The sequence below is a fragment of the Bos grunniens genome, chromosome 8, assembly GCF_055505025.1.
Source record: "Bos grunniens cultivar Pamir isolate PY7600 chromosome 8, Bosgru_T2T1.0, whole genome shotgun sequence".
In the NCBI taxonomy this organism is placed as follows: Eukaryota; Metazoa; Chordata; class Mammalia; order Artiodactyla; family Bovidae; genus Bos; species Bos grunniens.
In genome coordinates this window covers 92094884-92102010 of record NC_141172.1, presented here as the reverse complement: position 1 = coordinate 92102010, position 7127 = coordinate 92094884, and the positions used below count along the sequence as shown (strand labels likewise).

At 37.7% G+C, this 7127-nt stretch overlaps 1 long non-coding RNA gene across 3 annotated transcripts; it reads left to right on the top strand.

Moving 5' to 3' along the window:
- The first annotated feature begins 841 nt into the window (after positions 1–841).
- Positions 842–5522, top strand: LOC147367687 (uncharacterized). Of its 3 annotated transcripts, none has more exons than XR_015169269.1 (3): positions 842–1163; positions 2286–2401; positions 4946–5522. It is a non-coding gene; the product is annotated as an uncharacterized LOC147367687 (long non-coding RNA). The 3 variants fall into 3 exon arrangements; XR_015169270.1 differs by having other exon boundaries at positions 893–1077; XR_015169271.1 differs by having other exon boundaries at positions 893–1089.
- The last annotated feature ends 1605 nt before the right edge of the window (positions 5523–7127 follow it).

Below are 7127 nucleotides of genomic sequence, written 5' to 3'. Positions count from 1 at the left end.
TTACAATATGTATAAACTATTTTCTATCTAACCAGGTGTCCTAAATTTTCCAAGAGTATATTATTTATATGAAAGTGGCTAAAACACTTCATTTAAGTAGAGCTGCTCATTCAATAAAGTTAACTTTATCAAAAGCATTATTTATCAAAGAATGGCCTATTTACATGACATAAATTAACTTATATGGAATTTATTTCTGTTCAAGCACAAAAACTCCAGAAATTTCCTGTATGGTATCTAACTATAGTTTTTATTTAAATATTAGAATTCTGTAGTGTCTTTCTACTGTAGAGTTATGCGTGCTTATGATGATAAATAAAAAGTGTTGCTTTAAAAAAGAATGGTCTTAAAGAGATATAACTCAGTTAATTTTTATGGAATGTCATCAGTATGGCACTAAATATGTATATTTTTGTTTCATAATTTAAAGTGAATATTTGCCATTTCTCAGGAAGATAGTTTAATTTTATCCAATGTATCTATTACTGATCCTTTCCATTAGGGCCCCTATAAGGGTCCTCCTGCCCTGAGTTGTTCAGAACTTTAGGAGACCAAGCTCAATTCAGAAGAAAAGGAAAGTTGTATTCTTTTAATATTTGTTTTATTGAACTATATGTGACTTAAAATGTTGTGTTAGTTTCAAGTGTACAGCAAAGTGATTCAGTTATGCATATACATATATTCATTCTTTTTAAGATTTTCTCATATAGGTTATCATGGAATAAATGGGAAGATATGTCTACCATATAGAGTATGCGCTTTCCCCAGCTGCCAGGCAAATTTATAGGGATCTTATAATTGGGAAAGGGGCAGAGTTCTCCTAGATAGGGTACAGCTGTGGTGCTCCTGCACTCACACTCCAGATAACAGCGCAGGTGCATCATCTCAGAGCACAACCTCCTGCATCCTGCAGCCATTTTGGATTGAGTGCTGAGGACAGCTTCTGCATGCGGCTCCAGAGCTGAGGTGTAGGCAGCCGTTTCACTCTATGAACTGTGTCTCAAGTCCTGGGTGAGAGGCTCGAGGAAGCAGAACCCTATGAACAAGTGCAACTGGACTAATGGCAAAGGAGAAAAGGTTCTATCTATAGTATGAAAACTTTTGGCATATTTTGGGAGGGAGGCAAAATTTACTTTCAAAACTTCACCTGCAGTATTTGAAAGGTTAGAATTGTTTTCTTCTTTTAAAATTATTCCTGGTGTTTCCCAATTTTACAAGCCTATTAAATCCCATTTTCATGAACACTACAAAACATATTTAGCTAGGGACCCATCTACTTTTAATAAAAAGTTTAACATTTCATCAGGATCTCATATGTAATCATTTTCGAGAATCTTTGGAGAATTATTTTCTTTACATATCCATGCTGCTGCTGCTGCTGCTACTGCTAGGTCACTTCAGTCGTGTCCGACTCTGTGTGACCCCACAGATGGCAGCCCACCAGGCTCCCCCGTCCCTGGGATTCTCCAGGCAAGAACACTGGAGTGTGTTGCCATTTCCTTCTCCAATGCATGAAAGTGAAAAGTGAAAGTGAAGTCATTCAGTCATGTCCGACTCTTAGCAACCCCATGGACTGCAGCCTACCAGGCTTCTCCATGGGATTTTCCAAGCAAGAGTACTGGAGTGGGGTGCTATTGCCTTCTCCATATCCATGCTAGATATTATGTATTATAGTCGCTACATGTCTATTGCCAGATTCCTCTTAGTAGCTTTATATATGATCACATCTCCATAGTAGTAACATCCTGGAGAAATGCCTTTCCTAAGCTTGCTACTACTTTCACATAGAGGTTTCATTTCAACTACATCTTACCTTTATTATTGGAGGTAATTGTTGAGATTAGATTGTCACTTGAAATAGGATGCTATTAAGTTTTTGAGATAGTATAGTGAAAGTGAAGCCACTCAGTCTTGTCCGACTCTTTGTAACCCATGGACTGTAGCCCACAAAGGGAAGTACAATGTCTACCTGTGGCCAGTCCTGCAGCTAGGAAGCCCTGACTCATCATCGCAGAACCCTGACAGGTGTGGCACTGTCTAATCAGAGAGGCTTCATGAAGCGGAGCCTGTCTCCCAAAACATGTGGTACCAATAAGCCTATCCCTATCAATGGATTCAGTCTTCTCTGCATGAGGCCTACAGACAACAAATGTTTTCCCTCAACTTTGAATCAGATACTTTCTCCTTAGTCCTCATTTTCCTGTACAAATACTGAACTCCCATTGAAATAACTGATGGTATTTGTGACCCGCATTTTCAAAGGGACCCTTTCTCTATCTCCATAGGAAAGGATATCGGCAGACAAGTGGTAAACTGTGCTGTGAGCAGAAAGCACGCACATGAAATTCATTTATGTTCTTAAAAAGAGGTTAAGACAAAACGGCGGAGACTGGTTGTCAAGGTACTCACAACTTTTAATCTAAATCTATTCTCCCTCTAAATTAGTGCACAAATCATTGAAAAATACTAATCCTTAACATTTTCCTGACATATCGGTTCATTATAATTGATTTTTTAAAAGTTCCCTAATGAGCAGACACACTGCTATAGACTGAATAAAATAATTATATTCAACATAATAATAGATTTTGAAATTATTTTTCTTGCCTGGAACACCTTTAATCCATCGGTATTGTTTTATATGAGATAAAATTCACTGTGAATATTAAGTACATCACATGCATTAATTTATGATAGTAAAGGTATTTGCTTAACCAAATTAAGCATCATGGATTCATTGAGGAGAAATTAATAAGGATTATCCAGGATATATGAGAGGAACTCATTGACTATGTAATTAATTTAAACACATATAAACAGATTGTAATGTGAGCTATTTAGGCATATAATTATAAATCATTGGATTGCAGATGAATTAATTTAGGTAACTATAAATGGTAATGATGTTGTTTAATGTTTACATTTGCTTAAAAATTATTCAAAATGTTAATTTTAACTATTCTCTTTGTTTTCATATTGCATCATAGCAATAGTATTTTCATTTGTCTTCACTTAAATATTACCTTTTTATTTAAAAACATAAAATAGTCACAAGCCTGTAGAAAAATTAGAATTACAGTATAAAGAATAATTTTTCTTCAACTATTTAGGAGTAAATTATTGATCTGATGCCTCATCATCTCTACATACTATAGTGTATTTTTCTTATAAACATGTACATTCTCCTGTACAGAAAAAGAGAGAAACAGGAAGACTAGATAATTCAACAATTAAAAATTAGCACTGATAATTACTAATATCTAATTTCTCAGATCAATTAAATTTTACAATCTCCCAATAATATCCTATAAAGCAAAATGACCCATTTCAGAACCATTTATTGCATTTATTTGTTTCTGCTTTATTAGAGTTTCACAAATATGAATTGTATTTATCAATTAAACTCCAAGGGCTTCCCTGGTGGGCTCAGTGGTGAAGGCCTTGCCTGCCAATGCGGGAGATGTGGTTAAATCCCTGGGTGTGGAAAATTCCATAGATGGGGAATGGCAACCCACTCCAGTATTCTTGCCTGGGAAATCCCATGGACAGAGGAGTCTGGCAGGCTACAGTCTGCTGCTAAGTCGATTCAGTCATGTCCGACTCTGTGTGACCCCAGAGACGGCAGCCCATCAGGCTCCACCTTTCCTGGGATTCTCCAGGCAAGAACACTGGAGTGGGTTGCCATTTCCTTCCCCAGTGCATGAAAGTGAAAAGTGAAAGTGAAGTTGCTCAGTTGTGTCCAACTCTTAGCGACCCCATGGACTGCAGCCTACCAGGGTCCTCTGTCCATGGGATTTTCCAGGCAAGAGTACTGAAGTGGGGTGCCATTGCCTTCTCCATGGGGCCTCAAAGAGTCAGACATGACTTAGGGACTCAACAACATCAAAGACATTGAAAGTACATATAGTGGTTATTTGATATAATTTTGCAATATACTGTGAAAGGAATTCCACAATTTAGTTAATTAACAAATCTATCACCTCACATCTCACATATGTGTCTTATTTTTCTACTCCTCTCACAAATTTCAATTATATACTATGGTGTTATAAACTGTAGTCACCATGTTTTACGTTAGAACCTCAGACATTAGCTTATAGCTGAAAATTTGTACTCTGTTACCAACCTCATTTTTTCTTACCTCATCTCTGAGCCACTGCAACCACTTCTCTACTCTGTTACTAAGAGTATAACTTCTTTTTTAGATCCCACATATAAATTAAATGCAGTATTTGGTTTTTTTTCTCTCTTATTTATTCTACTTAGCATAATGCCTTCAAGATCTATCCATGGGGTTGCAAGTGGAAGGATTTCCTGTTCTTATGACTGAATAATAGTCATATATATACACACATATATTTGTATTGTATATGTACATATACACTGTTGTTGTTGTTGAGTCACTAAGTCATGTCCGAATTTTTGCAACCCCAGGGTCTGTAGCCTGCCAGGCTCCTCTGTCCATGGGATTTCCCAGGCAAGAATACTGGAGTGGATTACCATTTCCTCCTCAAGGGGATCTTCTCAGCCCAAGGATTGAACCAGCCTCTCCTGTATTGGCAATGGGTTCTTTATCACTGAGCCACCAGGGAAACCCTTCTATTAAATAGCTGTTGTTAATAATCAGTAAATACATTTAGATGCCATGCCTTTTTAGTCTCCTCTCTAGAGTTATTCTTATTCTAGAGTTATTTTTCTTTGGCTTTGAGGATTGAATGTCAGTTGTTTAGGGTTGTCCCTTAATTTATATTTTTCTAGTGTCTTCTCATGATTATACTCATGTATTTTCAGCAAGAATATCACTGAAGTGGTATGTTCTTTCACCGTATCTTTTCAGGTGGTATACAGCTCTAGTATATCCCTTTACTGGTTTTTATGTTGATCACTTGATAGTTGGAATATTTCATTTCTCTATTATAAAGATTTTCTTTTCCTTCATTTTTAGGATTTGGGGAAAGATGTAATTTGAAGAATTTGAAGCTCTGTAAAAATCCCACTGTTCATAAAATTACACACACCACATGCTCATGAAATTTTGTTTTCTTTGTATTCATTGGATCATAATCATCTTTTGAGTATTCAGAGTATCCCCAGTTTGGCCATTCAATCTGGCTTTATGTTCTTCGTCATTTTTCTGTTATTCCTTTGGCATTTTTTTTGCACAATAAGGAGTGCCAGGCTTTCTTGTGCTTTTCCTACTCAATCCTAGAATTAACTTTTTGCCCAAGCAGTTCTAATTTATTTTAGTAGAAAATTTAGAAACTAAAATATAATTGTTAGAGGCCCACTTATTGATATCAAATTCTGTTCCCTGGCTACATAGACACACACGCACAACTCTGTACATTTTTACTTTCAGTTTATCAATCATCTTATTATATCTATTTAAATTGAAAACTGTGAACACAAACCAATACTCAAAATTCCTATTAATATCATAGTTTTGTATTGTAATTCCATTGCTTAACATTGAGAAAACTGTGTTTCTCTGTATTTAATAAAAGGTATTACTTGATCATTTGTCCAATTTAATAGCAGTTTCCCATCTCAACTTCCACTCCCTCCTCTGTGTGAACGTTATCCTTGTCCTGCTTGGGCTCTACCACCACATTCCAGCAGCTCCTTAGTTAGGATGACCTGTCCCCATACTCAGACTCTCAATCTCCACAATAAGCCAAGAGTAGATTTCCTCTTTGCCCTACTTGGTTCTCATCCACTAAACAAGGAAGGATGCCAGCATTTCCACGTGAACGTCCTTCTCACCCCACTTGGAATCCTAAACCACTCTGAGTTCTGTTGTAGGAGTCAGGATTGAGGGACAAACTGTACTACTTTTGCTCAGCTTCTGTCACTAGCTTTAGAGTTGAATTATTTCGAGATTTCAAGGTTGAGGAAAAGGGAAGGATGAAAAAAGGAAGAGGATGTAAAATAGGAAAAGGAACATTTTAAATGTTTAATATAAAAAAAGTAATACAGTGTGTCACATATGAAAAACTAAAAAACTTGAAAAATTGACCTATTTTGAATATATCTATTATATGTAATAACCATTTTCTGTCACATTTCCTACAAATACATCTTCTAGTCTGTGTTTTGCTTTTTTATTTGACTTTGCTATTTATTAACATGTTATATTTGAAATAATTTAAATCTATATTTTGGGATTCCTTGATAGCTCAGTTGGTAAAGAATCCACCTGCAATGCAGGATTCCCCAGTTCAATTCCTGGGTCAGGAAGATACCCTGGAGAAGGGTAAGGCTACCCACTCCAGCATTCTGGCCTGGAGAATTCCATGGACTGTATAGTCCATGGAATCGCAAGAGCTGGACATGACTGAGTGACTTCCACTTTTCATTAAACCTATATTTTATTACTAAAATATCTAAAACAACAAAAAAGACAAAATATTAGGCTTATTAATTATTGATTGTAGAAATATAGGTGCTTTTTATTGCCTTTTTTCTTTTTTTGTGCACTGTAAAACATTTAAATTATAATAGAGAATGAACTTATATGGGGGAGCAAATAAGTCATTACAGGTATAAAAATAGTCTGTAAATCCATTTTGAGTTCCTGCTAATTCTATAGACTATTTCAACTAGGCAGTTGGCAAGTGAGACTCAAAGCTTTGAGCTAAAGATAAACTTATAGTTTACACAAAGCACTGAGCCCTGGTGGCCCACACTGCTCTCCCACCTGTGCTGGGACTCCAGGGGCAAGGGGTGGATGACCCTTGAGTGCAGACGTGGGTTTGGTAGCGGGGTGGGGGTGCGGCAGAGAAAGCCTTGTAGTGCGAGGTCTGTCTTGACGGGGACGTCCTGGGGGGCCAGGAACCAGAAAGCTGTAGGGGACAAGTGGGAGTCTGGGAGCAGACACTCTGGGAATGGCCTTGGGCCCTGCAGCCTTTCTTGGTCCAAAGCTGGGTGGATGGGTGGGAGAGTCTGCCCTCCACCTCACTCAGGGTGGAAACAGACTCCGGCGGGGACCCTCAATGGCACCAGCAGACCCTATTCAACCATGAATGGCCCTGAGCATCCTTCAGGTCCTCTCTCCACAGTCACAGGACCGTGGAGCTGGACAAATGTGACCCTCTGCCAGAGGGCAGGCAAGTAGGGGCCAAGTCCAG